At 38.2% G+C, this 25,883-nt stretch overlaps 1 protein-coding gene and 1 pseudogene across 6 annotated transcripts in view; one reads left to right on the forward strand and one right to left on the reverse strand.

Annotated features, from left to right (window-relative positions):
* BBX (BBX high mobility group box domain containing) overlaps positions 1-25,883 on the reverse strand; it is a 267,523-nt gene that overhangs the window by 207,468 nt on the left and 34,172 nt on the right. The gene's annotated exons all lie outside the window — the stretch shown is intronic.
* Positions 15,360-23,156, forward strand: LOC119258131 (40S ribosomal protein S3a-like; annotated as a pseudogene).

Here is a 25,883-nt window from a genome sequence, read left to right on the forward strand (position 1 = left end):
TAGTAAAAATAAGGGGGAAAAATTAACCAAAAAACCCTGGATTCAAGACCTATAAAATGCTAGCACAACATAAGCAAAGTCTTAAAAATTCAATAAAACAGCAAAAATAATAAGTAAACTATTTTTTCATTTTAAAAAGGCATGATGCATAGTCTACTTTTGTAACAATCCTTCATAATTTCCTATATCTGAGATTTGATTCTATAACTGATGCCAAGTGGTTAACATGAATTAGATCCAATTAACTGTCTTTATTACACCATAAGTTTAACTCATATTTTAGGTAAAAGATAACTGGTTTTGAAAAATCTACACTGATTTAAAATGAGCTTCTCAAATACAATCCAAAATGGTGGGGGAGAGGGTATCCACTGCCATAAATATGTATGCACTTATATAATTTAAAAATACCCAGAACTTGCCACCTTATTTTTTTAAGATTTATTATTTTTATTCATTTATGCATACAAGAACTGGGATGTAGGCCAGAGGTATGGGGGGTGAGGGGATTCACCAGAGACACAGTGGAGAACAGAATAAGTGGATTGACTGAAGTACACTGCTGAGGGGAGCCACGGGCGAGTCAGAAGAGGTCTGCTGTGCCATGTGGGTAGCTCCCTGGCCAGCTGGGGGGATAGAACTGGTGCTGCAGAGGATGGGGATCGCTTCATAGTGCTGTGCTTAACCCCCTGCACCACCAGGGAGGCATGCCACCTTGTATTCTTAAAACTAGATTTGAGAAAACTTACTTGCATAGAAAATGATAGTAAAACAAAAAGATACTCAATCCACAATAGGTTCTTTTTTAATGTCCCACAGGACGCTGAGAATACACGCACAGAATGAAGGCAAAAAGAGGATATAACTCCACATCTGACTAAAATCCAGCTACCCAAAGTGAACAGACTGTGAGGATTAAACTTTAATTTCTTCTCTCTGTTCATAAAAAGAGACACTCTCAACCTAGGTTAAGTGTCTATGTAAAAAGAAGCATAAAGAAATCTGTTAGTATGGGAGGGACTGCAGGGCATCCATCAACATTTGTTTGAAAAGACCTGCCAGGCTCTCCGGAGTTACACTTAAATAATGTGACCCTTCCAGACAGGACAATAAGGAGACAGATTAGACTCTTCAGGGGGTGATTCATCCTTAGATACATGGGAAGAGGGAGAACTAATATAAAGCTTGGACCCTTCATGTTTGCTTAAGCATCTGGGAAGCTCTTTCTGTGACCCTGCTACTCACTAGTGGGTGTAAGGTAACTAAGGTTCCGGAACAAGTTGGTTACAAAGGTTCCAGATTGAGCACACAACTCGTCCAGCACACAACCCACCTTCGACAACAGCACCTGCTCTAGTCTGAGCAGGGGACAAATCTCAGTGCATGATATCCCAGGGTGCTTACTCACCCCCTTTATGAAACCTATCACCTAACTTTGATTTCAAAAAAACCATTTAACAAAACCAATATAATGAAACAATAAAAAGAAGATGTTAAAAGGAAAGCAGCTCACCTCAACAAGTCTAGAGGAAATACAATATGAAGCTGACTGAGAAAAGGGAAGGCATGCATTCTATACAGATAACTCTTCTCAGCATGTAGAGTGCTTCTCTGGTTTTTTACCAATCCATAACTTGACAACTACCACTCCAGGGCTGGAGCAGAAAATGAGAGTTACTGCATCAGTGACAAAATCTTTGGGGACCAATATTTAAACCACTACCTTTCTTAATAATCCAAAAGTCTCAAGATCTTAACCCATCAGGATCAGGTAGCTGCCTCCTGCAAATGCCTTGTGAATCCACTCTTGGCAAGCCATCACTCTCCTGCATTTCACTAGATGGGGAACAGGGCACAAGCAGGTGACCAGCCCACACTCTCCCTGGCCCCGGGAACAGTCATCTTCTCTCTTCTGCCCACAGTGAACCTCAAGGCTGGCTTCAAGAGGAAGCAGAACCTCGCTGTAAACAGAGTGGGCTGTGCTCCCTCCTTCCTGCAGATGGAGGCAGATGGGGAAAGAGCCAAGTGCCCCTCTGCTCTCTCAGGAAACAGACAGGAAAATGAAGCTACATAAAGCCCCATGCTTCTGGAAAATGAGAAAGGAGGCAAATGCAGTTGCTACTATTTTCAAAATACTATAAAATTCTAAACTGGCCACTAGTACATGTGATTTTTTTGTGTGTGTGCGCACAAAACCTGAGGAGAAATAAATAGGTTTCTAATAACTTTACCCATTGACAAATGAAGTTTCAACTCTACCCTCTTCTTCCAAAATTGTCTGTGTCCCCACCGGCTAGAAGGCAGTGTGGTAAAATGTCCTCTCCTCAATGAATTTATATTCAAGTTGCTTTCCCTCTGTAGCTCCTCGCTGTTGCCTGGAAACAGGAAACCCTTCCCACCTACATGCTTCCTGACTGCTCCCCCCCACCCCCTCTTACAGTACAGTGAATGTACCTGGCCACGCTTCTAGATACTGTTTATCTTAAAGAAGAGCTGATTCTTTTAAATTGAGCAACAGCAGGAATTTTGTCATTCAACTGTTTGGGGAGAACATTCAAACAAATTATAACTTCATAGCAATTCATAACAAACAGATTAGTATTGAAAACTTGAATTACTTAGTCAAGAAAACAAGGGGGGAAAAGCACTTTACCTAAAAGCATTTTAAAATGGTGAATGTTAACACCAATGTGGCAAATAAAAACTAAAGTTATCCTGAGTTGTTTTTTTTTTTAACTCCTACTTTGCACCTCATTGGTATATCTTTGAAAACCTTAATTTCTCAGGGTAAAGAACACCATGTCTTACTGTTATAGGACAGGGAGAGGGGCAGCCCAAACCCCACAAACCTGCCTATTCTACATGGGATTCTGCCATCCGCCGCATCAACACAAAACATATGAGACTTTAATGGGAAGGAACTTTAATAAAACTAGGAAACAATACAGGAAAGGCAAAGAATCTAGTTTCTAAATCAAGCACCCAAAGTTACCCGTCCCCTCGTGGGTAAAAGTCCATCCAAATGGGATTGGCGCAGAGCAAGGCCCCACAGCCTGCCACAAGTCTAAAGCATCTTCCAGTGGGGACCCACAGAAAAGTTTCAGAAACAACCAGACAAGCCCGGAAGGAAAAGAGCAAAATCAACATCAAGATAAAAGCTGCCATGGTCACCTCCCCATGGGTCTCACCCACATCTGTGTCACCCAGTCCACAACCAAAAGACAAGCGCAGTTTCTTCACGTGTCTCTAGGCTCCATGCGCCTCCTCCAGGTCTCCTTCTGGCTCCATCCTGCTTCCTCCCTCAGTCTCTTCTGCAGCTTCTCCTCTTCCTGCTCAGCTCCACTCTCCCTTGGGTGGGGCAGGGAACCTCCCCCTTTCCTGGGGATCACCCTGTTACATACCAGACCTCTCAGGTAGAATCATCCTTGGTCAACCAGGGGCCAAGCTCACTTATTTGATCTTTCTTACCCATTCTTTAAGCATGGATTACTTTTCATTTAAGTTTATTGTAGCAACAAGAACTATTGCTATTACTGTCAATTACTTAAAAAATACCATGTGCCAAGAAATATAGGAGCTATTTACATATTACATATATCTCGATTCCTTTCATAACTCAATGAGACAGGTACTATTACTGCCCCATTTTAAATAAGAAAAAACTGAGATTTAGAGTTTCAATAACTTGCCCCAAGTCACACACAGTTAAAGTAAATCTCAAATTCTTCTCCCAGAAAAACAAAAGCAGAGTATCTTTATATTCTATTCTATACTCTATAATACTGTTTCCTCCTTGGAAACGTTTTGACAAATAAGACCAAATTTAAAACCAAATGTGCACTGGGCCTCCCTGGTGGCACAGCGGTTGAGCGCTGGGTTGCGAAGCTGCACGCAGCCTCTGCCGCGCAGGTTCAATCCCAGGCTGCTCCCCGACCAGCGGAGGAGGGTCCCACATGGCGTGCAGACCTCTCCTGCCGCCCGCTGCCCACCCTCAGCAGTGGACTTCGGTCCTTCTGCCTGCTCTGCTCCCTGCTCTGGCTCTGGTGAATTCTCTCACCCTCCCGCGCTTCTGACTGTACCCAGTGCTTGTATGTATAAATAAATAAATAAATCTTTAAAAAAAAATGTGCATTAACTTGCTAGGTGAATTAAACTGTGTAGTTCACACTCACACCATCAGTATCATACACAGGTCCACCCCCTCTGACTTAGTAACCAACAGGTGTGTCGGGGAGTCTTTCTAGTATTAATAAGACTTAAGGCAACAAATTTCATGTGCCTTTCAGAGGTGCAATAAAAACATAAATTTCTTCTTGTAATTGATTTTCTATATAAAGATTTGGGAGGCAAAAAATCTTAACATAAATACTACTCAGTACCTTTAGTCAAAAATACCAGGCCCTGGGCCTCCCCGGTGGCGCAGCGGTTGAGCGCTCAGTTGCGAAGCTGCCCACAGCCTCTGCAGCGCCGGTTCGATCCCAGGCCGCTGGGCGAGGGTCCCACATGGCACGCAGACCTCTCCTGCCGCCCGCTGCTCCCCTCAGTAGTACACTTCGTCAGTCTGCCTGATCTGCTCTCCATTCTGGCTCTGGTGAATTCTCTCACCCTCTTGCGCTTCTGACTGTACCCCAGTGCTTGTATAAATAAATAAATATATCTAAAAAAAAAAAAACCAGACCCTAATACTAACAAACATAAAACTCAGAAGGTGAAAATAGCTACACAGATAGATGATACATCAATCTTCGGAATACTGATTGTACTTAAATAATACTGAATGTCAGAAAACAAACTTGCATCACAAATTTATCCAGCTCACAATTCATCCTACTAACACACTCTTGTTCAAAATTCTATAAATCCTGATATATTGGCCTTTATATGTATGAAAAACACCAACAAATTTAAGTTCACCTTAAATCAAAAAAGTAGAAAAGACTGCTAAAGTAAAAGAAAACTAAAAACTGCTCCAATATCAGTCAATTACTCAATTAGTAAGGTTAATAAGTGGAAAACATAAACTGCTATTAAGACTTTCCAATAACACATTCTCTGGTTTTTTAAAAATCAGTTATTCACTCAACAAAATAGAGGTAGCATTTTGATTCTTAAATATATCGAAGCTATCACTTATGTTTGTGCCAACAAAATCATAACATAGCCACTTAATTCTAAGCACACCCCACACATGGGACTGGGTTCCAACTGCCAATAAAATAGCCATTAATTCTAAGCAAACCCCATACATGGACTGGATTCCACTTGTATGTAGCACTGTTGATTTACCAGTCACCTCAACTTCAGCATATCTGCCTGAGCCTCAGTTTCCCTACATCTGCAAAGATAACAATGGCAACTCCACTCTATCAATGTGTTGCTATAGAAATCAAGAGCATGGATGATATTAATACATACAACATTTGGTGTTTTTGTTTATATTCTTCTTTTTCTGAACTAACATTGTATTACTTGGTTCTCATCACATTTTAAATTGTCAAACAAGCTCTCTTGAAGGCAGCACTCCTGTAATTCTGGCATTAATGTTTCATTTACCTACATTTAGAAAACTTGCCTTTTCGTTTTTATTAAAATTCCAGGGATATAATATTACTGGATACTATATACCTATGAAAATGATTTAAATTAAACATAATTAAGTGAAATTAGTAAAATGGGCCTCCCTGGTGGTGCAAGGGTTGAGACACAGCCTATGAAGCTATCTGCAGCCACTGCAGCACCAGTTCAATTCCTGGCCAGCCAGGGAGAAACCCACATTGAGCAGCAGACCTCTCCTGATGCGCCCACTGCTCCCGTCAGCAGTGTACTTCTGTCAATCTCTGCCTGTTCTGCTCCCCACTCTGTCTCTGGTGAATCCTCTCACCGCCCCACACCTCTGGCCTTGTACCCTAGCTCTTGTATGCATAAATAAATCTTTTTTATTAAAAAAAAAAAGAAAGAAAGAAATTAGTAAAATGACCACTATTATATCTACAGATAATATTAGAAATATTTTTATTTACAAAATGTTCGGCCATGGAAACTGTACTTACACAAAGTCAAAACCACAAACCTAAAAGAAATTGGTGGATGTGGTATTTCAATAAGAATTATTATAACTTGCATAATCCTGTATGTTACTTCTTCACATTATAGATAGCCATCCAAGTCAGATGGTCAGTATGGGGCACCACTGATGGTAAATTCTACCAGAAAATGAATTATCTGTAAGTTGGTAAGTTTTGTCCCCCTTAAAACAAACCTTTGCCATTCACTGTAAAATATAGTCTAACATATATCTTATTCACCAGAAAAGTGGTATCAAGCAAACCCTGGATAATTAAACTGTTCATAAATACTGGCTACAGAATGAAGGAATGCTAAATAAGTATGAACAGATACTAAGTATTTTTTAGACCTCATATGGCTCATAATTTCATACACAACTAAACAGTCTATACCTTCATGAAGTAGTAAAAGGGAATGGACAAAATGGAGAGGATAACTGAGTAGCTTACTACTTTTAACTGAAGTTGTATAAAAATTAGACACCTAGGGGCCTCCCCAGTGGCGCAGCGGTTGAGCGCTGGGCTGCGAAGCTGCCCGCAGCCTCTGCAGCGCCGGTTCAATCCCCGGCCACCCGGCAAGGGTCCCACATGGCGCGCAGACCTCTCCGGCCGCCCGCTGCTCCCCTCAGCAGTGTTCTTCATCACTCTGCCTGTTCTGTTCCCCGCTCTGGCTCTGGTGAATTCTCTCACCCTCCCGTGCTTCTGACTGTACCCAGTGCTTGTGTAAATAAATAAATAAATCTTTAAAAAAAAAAAAAGAATACAAATGATGAAGTCATTAGAAATTTAAAAAAAAAAAATTAGACACCTAAAGAGGAAAGTCTTTACAATATATTTTATCATCAAGTTCATTGAGACAAAAGTGTTTTTTAGGCCAAGATTATCCAGATAATAGTCCCAGTTTTGCCACTGAGGCTAAAAAGGTAGAAACAGTATTTAATTGCCAACTTCTTTGTAGGCTTATGCATTTCTTTGGTTCTATAACACTTTTCATTCCTCCTCTAATCTTAAGCCTGAGACAGTTCTATACCCAGAGTGTCAAAACCTGGGTATTCAGACACTAGCAGCTAGCACAGTACCTCACCAACTCCAAAAGTCCACTTGAGTTGGCTTATACTGCCCTCTACAGCCTTATGTAATTCCTCCTGAAAAATAAGTTTATATTTTTGTAATGTGGAAGGACAACACAGCAAGGGATCTAGAGATATTTTTCTGTATTCAGTTTCATTTCTAAACCACATTAAACTTAAAAGCTGGATTTTTAAATATTGTTACATACCTTTTACCCATTTTTATTCATGAAGTTCCTAATGAGGAGTTTCCTTTATTCATTTCAACAAATAATTAGAGTGATTATTATGCATGACACTGTGCTAGGTGTAAGAAGTGCCAAAATATGTATGACATGATCCTTTATCCTCATTTTTCCAAAGAAAAGATTAAACTTTAATAAATAATAAAGATAAATATACACTCAAAATTACATTTTCTGAAAGATAAGTGTAAAACTGTTACATTGCAAAGGTGAAAGAACCTGTACCCAAATATCACTTAACTCAATGTTATCTTGGAGTAAGACAATGCTGGGTTAGAATCAGGAGTATTCTATTTCTAGCTATGTGATCATGGACAAGTTACTTAACCTTTTGGGGTCTCAATTTTCTTATTTACATAATAGGGATGCAATGTTTGTAATTCTTACGACGGTTTTTTTAAAGAATGAGAAATCAATCCTAGGCAAGTGCTCAATGTTACAGGTATTATTTTTATTATCATTTGTGTTTTCCAAACCCAAAAGACATATGGTCTAAAACCTCCCTGGTGGCGCAAGGGGTTAAGCACAGCACTGTGAAGCTATCCCTACTACTTAAGAAAACAATGAAGAGATTTTCAATTAGAGTGGTATCAGAAAACTAAAACTGTATTTCCTCTAAAATCCACTGAAAACAGTTAATAAAACTATATGTTTTATCTGTATTTTCATTTTTAGAAAACCAAAGCAATATTTTTACAAACACTATATATAGTCATTATTTACACCTCAAGAAATTTTAAGTTTACACAAAGATACCAGGTGATTTGACTAAATCTTCAAGAATTCATGGAAAACATTTCACCTCCATTTATCATAATTTGATTCTTTTTGCTGTTTGAATTTAATCTATGCATATATTAAAGGATCACAATTTTGAAATGTTGAAAAACAGTTGCATTAATGTAGGTTGTTAATTATGATCTTATTCCAGTGAAAGGGTGTAAAATGGAATAGAATCTTTTCATTGTTTTTATTTGGTAAATCTGTTTATTACTTAATGAGGTAACATTAAAAATTAATACATGAATTGCAAATTTACTTAAAATTTTTAAATAAGCCAGTAAACACAGGTATTGGTACACTGGTAGTAAATACACCAGCTTCTTTTGAAGACAAAAACTAAAACACAGAAAATGAATAACTATAAGAAAGTGAAAATCAAAATCAACAAAAAACTATGAACCAGAGACACTTTTAGGGGGGCGGGGCGGGAGGGGAGGGGTTGGGGTCAGAATGGGGGGGCTGCAATTGTATGGGGAATATAAAAATAAAATTTATTATTTTAAAAAAAAACTAAAACACAGTAGCTCATTTAACAAAAATTTATGTCAAAAATGTATTGAGTGAGGGAATTGGATGAAGGTGGTCAAATGGTACAAATTTCTGTAAGATAACTTAACAGACATTTTTGCTTTGTAGTCTTTAAAATGGTCCTCTTAATATAAGAAGTAAAATAGAGGTATCAGGAAGGATTTCCAGAAGAGTAGATTTCTTAGTCATATTTCAATAGATATAATCTTTTATTTGAATGGTTGATAATTTAAAAGGTACTTTTTAAAATCAGCCTATTTACACATTTCTACATCAGACACTGAAATAATTATACCATATTGATGGTAATTTTAACCTTTTCTTGAAAAGAACTTGCAAACATACTGATGGGAAGAGGTTAGAGAGAAAGAAGTTAATATATTGACAGTTTACTTGTAATTATAAAATATTTAGATAAAAGACTAACATGTAATTATATTTAGCTATCTCCAATGTATCTCAGAAATTTTGGGATTCCATAAGGAATAGCAATTCCGGTTAAACAGCCCTCTGTTCAGCTTGGGTTGTCTCCAGATAATTTATTAAATGAGTTTTAATGTATTTTCTCTTATTTTAAAAAAAATTAGTAACTGCCACAAATCCCTTCTCTAGGAATTTTTGATAAGAAAGAACCATCTGGGGCCTCCCCTGGTGGTGCAGCAGTTGAGTGCTGGGCTGCAAAGCTGCCTGCAGCCTCTGCAGCGCCAGTTCAATCCCCGGCCACCGGATGAAGGTCCCACATGGCGCGCAGACCTCTCCTGCCGCGCCAGCTGCTCTCCTCAGTAGTGTATTTCAGTAAACCTGCCTGCTGCGTTCCCAGCTCTGGCTCTGGTGAATTCTCTCACCCTTCCACACTTCTGACTGTACCCAGTGCTTGTATAAATAAATAAATAAATAAATGTTTAAAAAAAAAATCTGAATATTGCACATACAAAAAGCTCTGGAGACACTGAGTTTCAGAAGAGGTCACCAGCACGTGAGGTTCTATTCAGGAATAACTATACCATCCTAAGTGCCCTGAAGAAGGGTGTGTTTTATGGGTAATATTTTCAGTCTCAGTCTAGCATGATATAATTTTCCCAAACCCCTGTTTACCCTTTCATATTATGTTGCTAAGTGATTCTTTCACAAAATAGGTAACTTTTCCTTTCAGAAAGAGTCAATGCTCTGCACAGTCAATGGCAAGCAGGAGAGAACCTGCACCAATGGTATATCCTGCCCAACTAGTGAACCCCCCAATGGATTTAATGATGTGCACACTCAGGCACACAAACAGGGACTAAACACTGACCAGGGAAAAACATTTGAAAAAGAAATTACTCTAAGAAACACAATCAAGAGTAGGCCAAACATACCTCTCTTGAAAATCTGTTGATTTTCAGAGCCTCCCTGGTGGTGCAAGGAGTTAAGTCACAGAACCATGAAGCAACAGGCAGCCACTGCAGCACGAGTTTGATCAACCCCCCGCCCCCGCCAGTAGTGAGCTAACCCCCATGGTACAGCAAACCTCTCCTATCTTACCAGTCAATCCTCCTATTCTGTTCCTCACTCTGTCTCTGGTGAATCCTCCCACCAGCCGCTACACCTCTGGTCTGTATCCGAGTTTTTATATGCATAAATAAATAAATCTTAAAGAAAATCTGTTGATTTTCAAGTTTGAGAAGCCAGTAGGAGAACCCGTGATGAAAGATTTGTTTCTCCAATGAATTTCAACAACTACAGCAGCATGATAACTTGCTTTCAGAAGAGTAAGATATCATTTTTTTTATGACTACAGTAAGGAAATTGCTGAATTAAATTAGTAACAGTTGAAGTAATCCTCTAAAGTTGCTGGTTATCATATATAACAAGTTTGTTAATGTTGTGGGAATTTCATCCCCACAACACTATAGCAAAGTGGCATTTTTTTTTTTAAGATTTATTTATTTATTTATTTATGCAAGCACTGGGTACAGTCAGAAGCGCGGGAGGGTGAGAGAATTCACCAGAGTGAGAGCAGGGAGCAGAACAGGCAGAAGAACCGAAGTACACTGCTGAGGGGAGCAGCGGGCAGCAGGAGAGGTCTGCGCGCCATGTGGGACCCTCCTTCAGTGGCCGAAGAGCTGCCAGGGTGCGAACAGGCGCTGCAGAGGCTTCGGGCAGCTTTGCAACCCAGCGCTCAACCGCTGCGCCACCGGGGAGGCCCCAAAGTGGCATTTTTATAACAATTTTGCTAATTAAAAAAGTGAAGCTTAAACAGAGACATCAAGTAAGCCAGTCATAACACAATTAAATGGTAGTGAAACAAGATCTGAACTCAGGTCTACTACATACTACATGTTTATAACTGGACCTATATTTCACATGTTCTTCAAAATCATCTGGATATATATAAAAGAAGCATCTAAATCCTGGATATCTAAATCCTGAAAATGAAACTGTAGAAAGCTTGGAAATAAAAAAAATGTACTTACTGAAATAGAGGACTGAATATTAGGACAACACTAAAAGAATAGCACTGAAGAATGATAATTTCCCCAGAATACAAGAAAAGGGGGATAACTGAGAGAAAAAAGTTATGAGGTGCAGAGGACAGATCTATTTTCCATCCCTCTATTAGCATTTCCAAGAGATGAGAACACAGAGAGTGTGTGTGTGGAAGAAAGGCAGTATCTGAAAACAGGGTATTTCAGAATTTGACATAATTGAAAATATGATTCCAGAAGGCATAAAGTCTCACACTGAAAGGAGTCAGTGAGTGCCAAATGGAATAACCGAGAACAACACACTTAGACATAGCACACAAATTTTGAGTGATAAGGATAAACCAAAAATCCTCACAATTACCTGGGGAAAAACACAAAAGTTTCCACAAGATACCAAACTTCCATTTTGAACAAAATAGAGAAGGAAATTTATATCTTTATCAACATGAGGGGCTCAAGAGACAGATGGAGGAAATTGGATGTTTAAGCTCCTCTTGTATTTAGAGAGTAGCAACAGGTGTGTTGATAAATGTTTTAAAAATTATGTTAAAATATGAGTGAGGGAATTGGATGAAGGTGGTCAAAAGGAGCAAATTTCCATTTATAAGGTAAAGTGCTGGGGATGTAATATACATTCTAACTATAATTAACGTTGCTGTATAGTATACAAGAAAGTTACTAAGAGAATAGATTCTAAAAGTTCTCATCAGAAGGAAAATTTTTTTTCATTTTTTTATATCAGATTATGGATGTTAACTAAACTTACTATGGTAGTCATTTCTCAATATATGCTTAAATGTTTATACAGTGCTGCATTTTATCTCAATAAACTGAAAGAGTGAAAAGTAACAGTAACAACAAAATAGAAAATATGCTATGCAAGCCAGCTGAGTAAAAAAAGAATAAAATAAGAAAAACTGATAATCCCAACAATGAAAGGCTGGGAAGGAGAAATGACGAGGAAATAATTGAAAAAAAATAGAAAGGTATAATAAACTACGTGAGTTAAGACTTACTTAAACCCATTCAAGAACTAGGAAGGAATAGCGAAGCAAAGAAAACCTGTAATCCAATCACACTTCAACACAGATTTAAAATTAAGTAAAATTAAAAAACAAAATGAAAAGAATTAATGTCAAGTAAAGTTTATCTTAGAAATGTAAGGGCAATCATCATCCAAAAATTATCACTGCAATTCACTACATTAACTGAGCAAAAGAAGAAAATGTCACAATCAGGCCAACAAGAACCTTTACCACACTGATAAAATTTCTTAGCTAAGAATAAGAGAATTTTGTTATTCAGATTAAAAAATATAAAAGAAACATTCATTCATAGTAATGGAATAAATACTAGATGCATTAACATATATAAAAACATACAAAAAATACGAAGTACATGATCATAGAAGTAATCAACATTATACCAGAGATGCGATATTAGCTGATGCATTAACCAAGAAGAAGAAAATATTCTCTCAGGTCCTTGTTTCCAAGATATCCAAGGAAAGAAGTACATCGGTCATGCCAAAAAGGACCAAGATAATACAGAGTCTATTCGCTGCATCAACATCTCCTGATGTATGCCCAAGAACAAGACCATTGAGAAGTTGGTCATTATAGAGGCCTGCAGCAGTCAGGCAAAGTTCCAAAGCATGTGCATTTTAAAGGTATGGGTTTCCCAAGCTGTATGTGAAATCACATTACTGCATGAGCAGTACCATTCACAGCCAGTCTTCAGGGATCATGCTCTTGAAGCCCACCCCCTTATATCCCCTGACTTCCATTTAGACTAGACCTACAGGGATGCCTCATAACCTCCAACAAAGCCCACCTAAGGAGCTACCTACTTGAAGACTGAAGAAAAACTGTCCTCTAGAGAAAAGTAAAATGCAAAGTTTACTTTGGGGAAAAAAAAAATAGAAAAAAAATTGGATAGGCTGATATAATTGTCATTAATTACATGTGATTTGTTTTCCTTTAAGAAAATACCCAAGAGCATCAACAATCTAACAAGAGATATATAATAAAGTTATATAATTATTTTCCCAAAAATAGAACAATACGTCAAAAGAATACATTATGCGAGTTTAAAAACCAACCAAAAATATTTGCATTTGATAAAAATATTTCAAATTAATTATAAATTATAATTATTTATAATTATAAATTAAGTATACAGATGGGGTTAGAACTGGCTGCCCCTTTGTGTGTGGGGGTGGGAGGTGGGTGGGATGGGGGCAATGGAGAGCGGCTGGAAAGGGTTAAAAGATTCATCTGTACCTCACGACATTTAATAGTAAATTTCAAATAGATATTTTTAAGGTTTAAACATAAGAATGAAATGGATGTATACTTAAGAAAATAGACAAGGAAGTGTATCAATGACATTAGGGGAGGAAAGGCCTTAAAATACAAAAAGAAAGAATAAGAAAGCAAAGACTGATAAAGTTGACCACATAAAAAAGGTGAGCATCCCCATGAAAAATGATAACATAAACAAACAAAAGAAAAATCAACTGTGAGAAATATGTTATCTCTATTAATACACCAATATACCAGTATACCAGATGTAGGAATATACTGACTACACACACACACACACACACACACACACACACACACAGAGAGAGAGAGAGAGCTCATTCAAAAACAACACTCTAAAAAGAAAAGAAAGCCCCACAGTGAAACAGGTAAAAGGTATATAAGCAGGTAGTTCTACTTCATAGAAAATTACTGTTGAAATATTCAAACTACAGCAACATACCATTTCTTACACATCAGATTAGAAAATTTGTAAAATTTGGTGATAAGTATTGTAAACAGTAGGAAAATATTGACTGATTTGTCTTATCTACATAAGTAAATGTACTGAAAGGTTTCTAAAGAATACACACCTAAATGAGAAATAGTATGTCTGTGAGTTCTGGGATGGTAGCAGAACATGAAAACTGAGAATGAAAGTCTAAAGGAAATGTATTTTTGGGCCTCCCTGGTGGCGCAGCGGTTGAGCGCTGGGTTGCGATGCTGACCACGGCCTCTGCGGCGCTGGTTCAATCCCCAGCTGCTCCCCGGCCACCGGAGGAGGGTCCCACATGGCGCACAGACCTCTCCTGCCACCCGCTGCTCCCCTCAGCAGTGTGCTTCAGTCCTTCTGCCTGCTCTGCTCCCCGCTCTGGCTTTGGTGGATTCTCTCACCCTCCCGCACTTCTGACTGTACCCAGTGCATGTATAAACAGAACAAACAAACAAATAAATAAATAAATTTAAAAAAAAAATGTATTTTTATCTTTTGAATTCATTCAGCATTCATTCACATTTATTGAGTGTGTAATATGTGCCAGACCTTGTTATAAGCACTGAATACATGCAGCAACCAAAATAGACAAAAAGTCCGTTTTTATAATGTCCTTTCTAGAGATGAAGGCAGGCTATAAAACTTGCAATCCAGCAAATAATTAAAATACTTTTTGTTTTAAATTAAAATAACTTCAGAAATTAATACTAAGAAAAATAAGACAAGATTAGATTTATTCTGGGATGACACTATCAATAAATGAAGTTACACTGTGAGAAACAGTTGCCATATATATTAATAAACAAGATGTAGGAATAATATATAGAGTCTATAAAAGGTAAACCTCATTCAAAAACAAAGACCCACAAAAGAAAAGAAAGCCCGATAGTAAAAGGAACAAAAAAAAGTATAAATAAATAAATCTTTTTTTAAAAAAAGAAAAATGTATTCATATATTACCTGTGAAACAGAAACATTACCTTTTAGAATTTTTTAAAATTTTCTTTTTTCTATAAAAAATTCACTACATTTAGTGAATTTATGCACAGAATAATATTTAAATTTCTGAAATTCCTGGATTAACCCTTTGCACTCCGCTTTCCCCTCTCAGGGGACATCGGAATTCTAGCATATCACTCGGATGTCCCCTCTTAGGGTACATTGCAATTTATTTGTGATTACGGGGAATTGAGGTTATTTCAACGCAACTTTTTGAGACATGCATGTTTCCCTGAAGTTTTATCTTGAAATGGCACAAGAAATTAAATCAAAATATCGTAAAATGGTTCGGAGTGCAAAGGGTTAAGGTTCCTAAAAGGCCAAATCCAACAGGATTTTACCAGAAAACAGGAATTCAATACAAACATGCATATTTTGTGATGAGATGTGTGCACTCACTGTGGGACCATGGGGAAGACAGCTGTCTTGTTCCCAAAAGATGGAGCTAAAAGCCCCACTGAGCTTTACAGAGGCGGTGAGCAAAGTTCCATGGGTGTTGAGAAGGCAGAGAGGGGTCTCGAAGGCCACAGAGACTCAGAGAATGTCTGAAGTCTGAAGACACTCTCCTTTTACAGTTGCCACTACAACCCAAATCATGAGCTTCTCCCATGCAACAGCAAGAAGTCAAAGACTCCAGGTTTGTGGAGCTGACAAGACATCTAAACCAAAGAACCACACGTCAACAGTAAAATAACTTTCAGAATTTCAGCTCAAAACCAGATATTGGTTTGTCTGCTTCCCAAATATTTGCACAATACCACACATAAAATCTGTCCCCATATTGTGGAGGGTAAAAAAGAACTCTGATTGCTATAGTTTTGTGGTTCATTTGGTAAGGAAAGATAAACTCAAAAAACTGTTACTTTGTAAGTTGTATTACTATCTTACTAAAGTACTTTGTAGATGGCTGAAGCACCTTAACTTACTTCTTTTCATTTCAGCAGAAATATAAATGTGAGGGCCTCCCCCGTGGCGCAGTGGTTGAGCGCTGGGTTGCGAAGCTGCCCGCAGCCTCTGCAGCGCCGGTTCGATCCCCGGCTGCTCCGCGGCCACACCGGAGGAGGGTCCTGCATGGCGCGCAGACCTCTCCTGCCACCCGCTGCTCCCCTCAGCAGTGTACTTCCGTCCTTCTGCCTGCTCAGCTCCCGGCTCTGGCTCTGGTGAATTCTCTCACCCTCCCACGCTTCTGACTGTACCCAGAGCTTGTATAAATAAACAAACAAAAAAATAAATCTTTAAAAAAAAAAAAAATATATATATATATATAAATATAAATATATGAATAGCACTCCCCCAGGTTTGGAATTTTCCTTTATTTTCATTCTAAACTTTGAAATGTAAAGACACATATTTACAAGTCTGATTAAATAAGTAGTTTCCAACACTAAAAAATCTCATCTTATTACACAGGACAACTACCAACATATTTAAAATTTTTAAAATCCCATTAAATAAATCCTGCTTTTCTATTTCTCTAAAGCAATTACAGACTCTGAAGAACTATGATTCTTTTAAGACACTTATGTCCACATCTGTCTACTACAAAACACATGTTCAAGGCATGAACATTTCAGTAAAGCGAAACTTCCCTTAAAACAAGTGTGTTTATTTGAACACACAATTTCAGAACCAAATCAACAAGTGTTTCACGGATTCACGCTCATAAGGGATCACATGTGTGTTTATTTGAATGTAATCTCATTGACATAAACACAGCTGCGTTTATTTCAACGTGTGAGAATCCAGATCTACACGTTTGTGCAAGAATGAATCATGAAAGCATGACAGTGCATGGAAATGTGACTAGGAAATAGCACGCAGCACTGTTTCATCAAACATGTCACTGAAAATTTAATATACAACTAAAAGACGATTCGTGAAAAACTACAATTCAACATATCCTATGACATACTCAAGAATGTCAATTTACACTGTCAAATACTAAGCTGTTTATATTTAATTTGAAAAAATAAAAGGCAAAGAATGATTAAAAATCAGCATAAACCTACCACTGAAATTTAATGTTTTGATATACTTCAGGCCTTTTAGAAAACAATAAATGAAACAATACAAATAAATTGATGTCCTTCATTTTTCTCTTCCTTTCCCATGCATCTTCATCCTTTCCTCCTCAGAGTGGATATTGTCAGTATTTGAGCTAAACAATTTACGCTGTACCATTATCTGGGGTGTTTTTTAATACCTTTATACAGAAGACATTAAGGAAAAATGATTCTATGATTTTTCCATCAACTTTGAGATCGATCCATGTAAATTCACTTCTTTCATTTTAACGGCTTCATATTTATGCCATCATGTGAACACATCACAATTTTATCTGTTTCCCACTGGTGGTGCATGTTGTTGTTTCTATCTTTCCCTATTGCAAAACCATTCTCCCATTAATATACTTGTACACCTGCCCTTTTGCAGATGTTTGTACACTTTTGTAGGGTATAATCAGAGGAGGAAATGGCTGCATATCTCAACTTTTGCTAGTTACTGACAAGTTGCTCCCCTAATTGGTTGCATCAAATTACACTTGGATGTGAAATGGGCCTACATAACCAGGAAAATCTGTCTAAAGCACAGCATTCAAGGCATGGGTTTCTTTTTTTTTTTTTTTTTCCTTTTCCCTTACATCATCATTAATTTTTGGACAGTATTTGATTTCTCCCTTCGTGTAGTTCTCCCACCACCATAGCACAAGGAATGGGTTTCTTAAACGGCAAAATTTCATTTACTCCACATGTTACACTACCCAGAATCATAGACTATGCAGACTTTCATGTTCTGCTTAGGTTACTTAGCACAGTAGTTCTCAGCAGAGGTGACTTTGCCTCTGCGGAGACATTTTGATTGTCATGACTAGAACAGTACAAGCATGTAGTGGCTGGAGGCCAGGAATTTCTAACGTTCCCTAGCATTACAACTTTTGAAGAACAAAATATTCACCTGGTTTGTTCTGGCGTAATCTGGAGACAAATTTACTTTCACTTTTTGGCCAAGTATAAATTCCAGAAACTCCTGACCTGCAAAAATCATTCTTTTGATAATAATAAGCAATGATCTTAGGAAGTATTTCTGACATCACTAACAGTTGGACTTAGGACAAGCAGAATGTGCCACATACAGTACATGAGCTGTTCTAGAGCCCCATTAATCTCAGCATTTACAACATCTCTTCCTGAAGTAACTGACATACATATTTAAACTGAAACAACTGGAAATACAACTAAATCTGAGTCCTATGGCTTATCAGAAAGAAATCTTATTCTCACTTCCTAGTTGACTTTACTTAGTATTTTGGCTGACATTTTTGTCTTTTATTTACAAACCTAAGCCCTAGCAAGAGCAAAAAAGAAAGATTTTTAAACTGAACTATTTAATTGCCTCTTTTGGGGGAAAAAAAAAAAGGCAGGAGATAAAGGTCAAGCTATTACCTATGAAGAGCTGAAAAGACATGTTTGCTTTCCAAGAGGATTTTTTTTTTCCATTTTCCCACTCTATGTCCTACCCTGAATTAGAAAACGTAAAGGGTTTAATTTTCTCTCAATTTAACATGCAAAATACAACTTCACTCTTCATTTGGAGGCCAAGCAAGTCAATGGATAAAAAAAAAAAAAAACTGAACAAGAAGTTAAGAGACCAATAATTTTAATCCTAACTGACAATGACCCACTCTTACTATTGCCACCCTTGACAATTTTATTATCAGTCCTTGTGGCTTTCAATAATTGCCTTGACAATGAAGTCTTCAAAATCTACATATCTATCTCTGAGTTTTAGTTCCACATTTCCAGCTACTTACTTGATATCTACACATAGGATGCCCTTTGCCAAACTCCACACTCCCAAACCTGCACTGCAATTTCTCCGGACATTCTCAAGTGCCCTCCACCAGGGAGCCTCCATTCATCTGTAAAAAGACTAGCATCCTCTTATCCAGCTTCTTCAAAAGCTTTCTCTCATTTATTCCCTGAACCCCTGTTCTGCTCCTTCTGTAGAATCTTTTCTATCAGATTCTTCTTTTCCCATTTAATTGCCACAACCAAATTCAGGTCCTAGTTTATCGTGTACACTCATTGCTTCCATTCATTCTTCTGCTTCTCCCCAGTTTTCTCCTCCCACGCCTGTTATATTAATCCTTCTGAAATATTGTTCCAACTACATTGCTTTCCAGATTAAAAATCTTCACCTGCCTGGCATATAAGGATATCCATGACCTGACCTCAAATCGTGAATGACTTCTCTCAGACTCTTCAATAAACCAAATTAGAGCAAAAAAAAGAATAGTTTTCTACACACAAATCCACATTTGTGAGCTACTTTATGCCTTTTCTCAGGCTATTGTTTCTAACTAGTAATCCTCTGAAGATTTTACAAGTCCATATCTTATCCTACTTCAAGGCAAAATCAAGTGATACCCCTTTAATGGGGGTTTCTGTTTTCCCAAATCAGAAGCAATTCCCTCCTCTGAACTGTCCCTTGTTCATTTATGTTCCGTTCTTTTTTTTTTTTGTTAAAGATTTATTTATTTATTTATTTATTTATATAAGCACTGGGTAGAGTCAGAAGCGCGGGAGGGTGAGAGAATTCACCAGAGCCAGAGCGGGGAGCAGAGCAGCAGAAGGACCGAAGTACACTGCTGAGGGGAGCAGCGGGCGGCAGGAGAGGTCTGTGCGCCATGCATGACCCTCCTCCGGTGGCCGGGAAGCAGCTGGGGATCGACCAGCGCTCAACTGCTGCGCCACCGGGGAGGCCCCCCTGTTAACTCTTAATATCATTGTCACCACAGGAAAGAGTATAGCTAATGGTTAGGAAAATGTACTCTGGAATCACATTTTCTAAGTTCAAAACCTACTTGGAGCTGGTTACAGAACTTCCATGCCTCAGTACAGAGGATGCCAGGATGCCCCACCCACAACTCCTTTAGCCCAGTATAACTGGCCAGCTGCTAGGACAGTGGATGCTGCCCAAGAGCTGCTCACAGCTACATAAGAGCTACCTTCTCCAGAGATTCTGGGAAAAGATACCCTCCCTGTGTGTTCCCCAGAGCAACCCCCCCACCCACAGTCTGATGTGGACTACTGGCATGACCCCCTTCCCACTGGCAACTTTATGGTGTAATTCACACTCCAACACTCCCTGAAGGATCCTTCTGAGTCTAAATTTTTAACAAATCCAGATTTTGCCTGGTTTCATTCCCTACTCCAGTGACTTTCAAATTTACTATCAATCAGAATCACCCAGAAGACTAAAACCATGGACTTCTGCCCAATTTCCTTGAGTTTCTGATTCAGGGTTCCTAAGTGAGGCCCGAGGATATGTACTTCTAACTAGTGATGACACCACTGCTAATCCAGGGATCACTGCTCCCCTCCTTTGTCTACAGGTCTCTCTGGAGATCCTCTTTCAATAAACCACTTGCACAAAAAACCAGCAACTTGGGTTCTACTTCAAGGAACCCTGACCTAAGGCATACAGGTACTTCATGTATAAAATGGTCATATTACTAATTAATTCAAGAGATTGTGAAGATAAAATCAGATAATGCATGCAATAGACTTAGAGTTGAACTGTGCCTATCACATAAAAAAGTTCTTAGTAAGTATTAATTACCATCATCAGTTCTCTTAACATTACTAATCATTCCCTGAGCACGGGATCTAGTCAACACCCCTTGTTCAACTTTATATTCCCTACACTACCAATATGGAGAGCGAAAATTAATCTAGGAGGCTTAATGTATTGTGTATCACAGTAGACACAACAACTAAAACTTATTCTCTATTTAAAAGGAGTTTTAATATACGCTCTCTGAAAGAACCTGGAAGAAAAGAGAGATCAAGCAGCATTCAGTTAGTCTCAAGCAGAGTTCAAGAAATGGCAAGGAAACACTAGAAGTGGATTTTCAGTGAGATTCAGTGGAAAGTAAAGTATCAAATGTTTTTTATATATAATACATATATATCATGTGTATACATATATATATGAGGCCTTACTATAAAAATGAATGAGAATGAATTTTTAATTTCCTGATCATATACTTGTTGCTTGATTTAATATATTGTTTTCAATTTGCACTGGAAATCTTTGATGTTTAGGTAAACAATGGGCATTAGCCAACTTCCAGTTAATGCTAGACTTAAGCTAAAGAAAATTCATAAGATGGCTAACATTTTATAGTTATCCTATAGATGAAGCCCATATTACTCAAAATGGAATAATTATAACATGTTCACTGCCACCATCAAATAGAAATCACAAAATGAAATAGGAAAATATTCTTAAGGCATCAATTTTCATGATGGGAAATAATTTCAAACACTACTCTAAAACATGTAGGTATATTCCTGGCAAGTATACAAGTATATATTCTTTTTTTTTAATTTATTTATTTATGCATACAAGAACTGGGGTAAAGGCCAGAGGTACAGGGGAAGGAAGGGCAGGTGAGAGGATCCACCAGAGACAGAGTGGGGAAGATAACAGGCAGACTGACTGAAATACACTGCAGAGGGGAGCAGCAAATGAGACAGAAGAGGTCTGCTGTACCACATGGGTTGCTCCCTGGCCAGCTGAGGATTGAACTCATGCTGCAGAGGCTGTGGACAGCTTCATAGTGCTGCGCTTAATCCCTTGTGCCACCAGGGAGGCAAGTATATATTCTTAAAGTATGGTTCTGTCAGTGCTAACAAATTCTATACTTTTGATCTATGCATTTCACTGTATGTCAATTTTATCTCAGTATTTTAAAAAAGATATACTTTGGAACAGAATTTAAAATTCAAATGGATTTTTAGGATAAGACATTCTAGAAATTTCAAATCTGAGATTACAGCAAAAAATTTGAATAATCCCTCATAAGAAGATAAGTGTATCTTTCCTGCCAATAAGAGACTTTGGTAGAAAAACCTGAGAAGCCCCCTTCTGGTTCTTTGAGTAGCACAGTGGTCCATAATGCCACCATTGCTAATCCAGGAGCCACTGCTCCCCAATCCTGGCTCCCTCCTTTGTCTACAGGTCTCTCTGGAGCCCTCTTTCAATAAATCACTTGCACAAAAACCAGCAACTCAGGTTCTGCTTCAAGGAACCCTGACCTAAGGCATACAACTTCTTGATGTATAAAATGGTTTTATTACTAATTAACTCAAAAGAGTACTGCGAAGATAAAATCAGCGCCTTATGAAAGGTGGCAAAAACGGAGCCAGTAACAAAGTAGTTGATTCATTTTCTAAGAAAGAGGGGTATGATATGAAAGCACCAGCAATTTTCAATCTAAGAAATACTGGAAAAACACTAGTCTCAAAAACTAAAGGAACCAAACCACATCCATGGCCTCAAGAGTCATATATTTAAAGTGAGTCTTGCTGATCTTCAAAATGATGAAGTCACATTTAGAAAATTCATGGTAGTTACTGAGGATAATCATAGCAAAAACTGCCTAATTTTCATGGCATGGATCCTACCCGAGATAAAATGTGCTCCCTGGTCAAAAAAGGCAGACCAGGCCTCCCTGGTAGTGCAGGCAGTTGAGCACCACACTGTGAAGCTGTCCATAGCCTCTGCAGCGCGGGTTTGATCCCGGCCGGCCCGGCCAGCGAGAATCCCACATGGCGAGCAGACCTCTCCTGTCTCACCCGCTGCTCCCCTCAGCAGTGTATTTCGTCAGTCTGCTGTTCTGCTCCCCACTCTGTCTCTGGTGAATCCTCTCACCCTCCCGCGCATCTGGCCTGTACCTCGGTTCTTGTACAAAAATAAAGAAATCTTTAAAAAAAAAAAATGGCAGACCATGATTGAAGCTCATGATAATGTCAAGTCTGCCGACAGTTATTGCTTCATCTGTTCGGTGTTGGTTTTACTAAAAAACACAACATTCAGATTTGGAAGACCTCGTATGCTTAGGGCAACATGTAGCCAAATCTTGAAGATTGAAATCATGACCCAAGGGGTGCAGACAAATGGCATGAAAGGAGTGGTCAGTAAATTAATTCACTGGGAAAAACACAAAAAAGGCTTGCCAATATTGCCATGATATCTTTGCTAGAAAAGTAAAATGCTGAAGAAGCCCAAGTTTGAACTGGGAATACACATGGAGCTTCTGGTGAAGGTAGTAATTCTGGAAAAGCTACGGGGGATGAGATAGGTGCCAAAGTTGAAAGAGCTAATGGATATGATCCTTCAATTCAAGAATCTGTTTAAAATTCAGACTTTCAATAGTGACAAAGTCTTGAGATGTAAAAAAAGAAAAGAAAAGGAAAGAAAAGAAAAATTTGAGAAACAGAACATTAAGTAAACCAGATTCCTCTGAGTCTGGTTTATAGGTTTATTTAAGACATAGTTCCAGAATCTAAGCAAAAAAGCTTGATTCCTGAGTTTTGCAATATCTTCATTGATTATTTTATGCTGAGTCTTTTCTGGAAATTTAAATGGGTGACCTGGTAGAACTAGCACTTAAGACTGGTCTGTGCGTTAAAACACATTTCCTAAAGCAACCTCTTTAAAAGAAATACCAGAAAATCACCACAACCACAATAGTCCCAGTGGGGCAGCGCCACTGGTTCTGTTAATTAAAAGAAGAACTGCGGAAAGTTACCAGATACCTGTAAAGCTGTTCAACACCCAGCATTTACATGTAATACTCTCTACAGGAAGAAGTGTTCAGAAAGTTTGTTCAGCAAAATGATTGTGGCTCAAGGCCAGCATCTGAACTGCATCTAATGGCCCCCAAAATGAAATAAATAGGACACATTCACACACCTCAAATTACTAATATAAACCACTTTATAAGTATATAAACCTATTGAGCAAACATCTATTGAATCATAAAGTTGAATATGCAGTGGATCCTATTAACCAATAATTTTCTAAAATGGAAAGAAAAGTCCTAGTATCTTTTTTTTAAAGATTTATTTATTTTTATTTTATTTTATTTATTTATACAAGCACTGGGTACAGTCAGAACCGCGGGAGGGTGAGAGATCACCAGAGCCAGAGCAGGGAGCAGAGCAGGCAGAAGGACCGAAGTACACTCCTAAGGGGAGCAGCGGGCGGCAGGAGAAGTCTGCGCGCCATGTGGGACCCTCCTCCGGTGGCCGGGGAGCAGCCGGGGATCGAACCGGAGCTGCAGAGGCTGCGGGCAGCTTTGCAACCCAGTGCTCAACCACTGTGCCACCGGGGAGGCCCAAGTCCTAGTATCTTGAAGGAACCGAGCAGGACGGCAACTAAGAGTGACATAACAGCAGAGCACATGAAAAACAGCTAGCAGACCCCTAAGCCTCCCAGGCCAGTACTTGATCTGAGAGTAGACAAGGGTTTATTGAGGAGGGACTTTTTCCCCAGACACCAACCTCACAAGATTATGGACAAACTCCAAAACCTCCTATTTGCTATAATGCCCCATTATTTTTCTATCATATATTTATTTAAGTTACAGTTTTGTGTAAATGAGTATTTTCTATTTTCATGTCTGGGAATCAGAGTTTATAACATTTGTGCACTAATGCTTATGATAGGCAGGCATGGGGATATCGAGTGGAATATTTGTCCAGAAATTTTTAGGGGTGTAAAAAATGGCTATTCGTTCAAATTCACAAGAATTTGGGTGAATGATTCTTTACTCTATCCATGATTTCACAGAAAAGATGTTTTCAGCATTCAAATAGAAATAGAGCCTCCTTCAGTTACTGCTCTGTACACCAGAGGTGTTTCAGATGCCTTTCCATGTGGCTTCTTTAACTCACATCTTTCCAACACACAGAGAGATGCACACTGTATTTCCAGAAGATGGACATGTGTTCTTAAACATCAGTGTGATAGTATATTTCTTCAGCGTCTGGTTTTTGATGAATAAAAGTTTCTGTTGGACTTTTATGATCATAGCAGTGATCTGATCATAGCAGTCAATGTCTTTCTGAGAAGTTAACAAGCATTCTCCAAGCTTTTGTTAGTGGTTTTAATGAAGAACCCAACCTACTATGTGGATTATTTTGACCTTTGTACATCACTTCTCCTTTGTTAAAAATGCCCTTGGAAATCTACAAATGCCTTTGTGAGCTGGGTACATCTAAAACCTTAAGCCAAGGGACGAACATAAGAAAAATATTCCAACTGTTCTCTATTGTTTGGCCAAATCATCCTGTTCTCACCCCCTCCTACTCAAAACTGTTAGTCTACATGCAAGTAGAGAACATAAGATAGAGAGTGGGAAATTGTGCAACTAAACCTCAAGCAGGAGGCCTTGGTCTAGCAGAAACAAATACTCTGAAAAGAAAGTAGAAGCAAAGAATGGATTTCCATGTGAAGACAAAACCAGTCTCAGTCATTTGCATGAATTTATTGCTTGCCAAAAATGTTCTTATGACAATAAGAAAAAGGCAAAAATGGGTAATAATAATTGCTGTGGATAAAATCACCATGGGAAAGCCCTATCAGCAGACTCAGTATTACTTCTGGATTGTCCTCCCATAGATTCACTTTCATCATCATTCTCTTTTCTCATCACTCATGGTTTTGGAGAGAAAAAAATTATCGCCAGAAAGTTTAAAGTACCTACAAACCATAAAATATAATCACATTTCTAGAATTGCTCATGGTAACTGCTTATTTAGAGAATTGTTGCTTTAATTACAAAATAAACCTAAAATACCACCATTTGCCTAAAACAACAGACCAACATTGTTAGCAATCTAGAAAATAAGTGTTCCAGAATAAAAATATTTAATGAAACTAGAAAGAAGAATTAGAAGAATTAGGAAATAAAATATATGTAACCTAAGTAACAGTGCCTTTTTCTTAAAATTAATATTGATCAAAGAAGTGAAATTCTAAAAAAAAAAAAAAAAGAAGTGAAATTCTATCAGTTTATTTACAGCAAAACTTTTCAGTACCAGGTCATTTAAGAGAAACCATTTAATGCACAGGCAATTT

The sequence above is a fragment of the Talpa occidentalis genome, unplaced genomic scaffold (genome assembly GCF_014898055.3).
Source record: "Talpa occidentalis isolate TD23 unplaced genomic scaffold, MPIMG_talOcc4v2.1 talOcc4.4, whole genome shotgun sequence".
In the NCBI taxonomy this organism is placed as follows: Eukaryota; Metazoa; Chordata; class Mammalia; order Eulipotyphla; family Talpidae; genus Talpa; species Talpa occidentalis.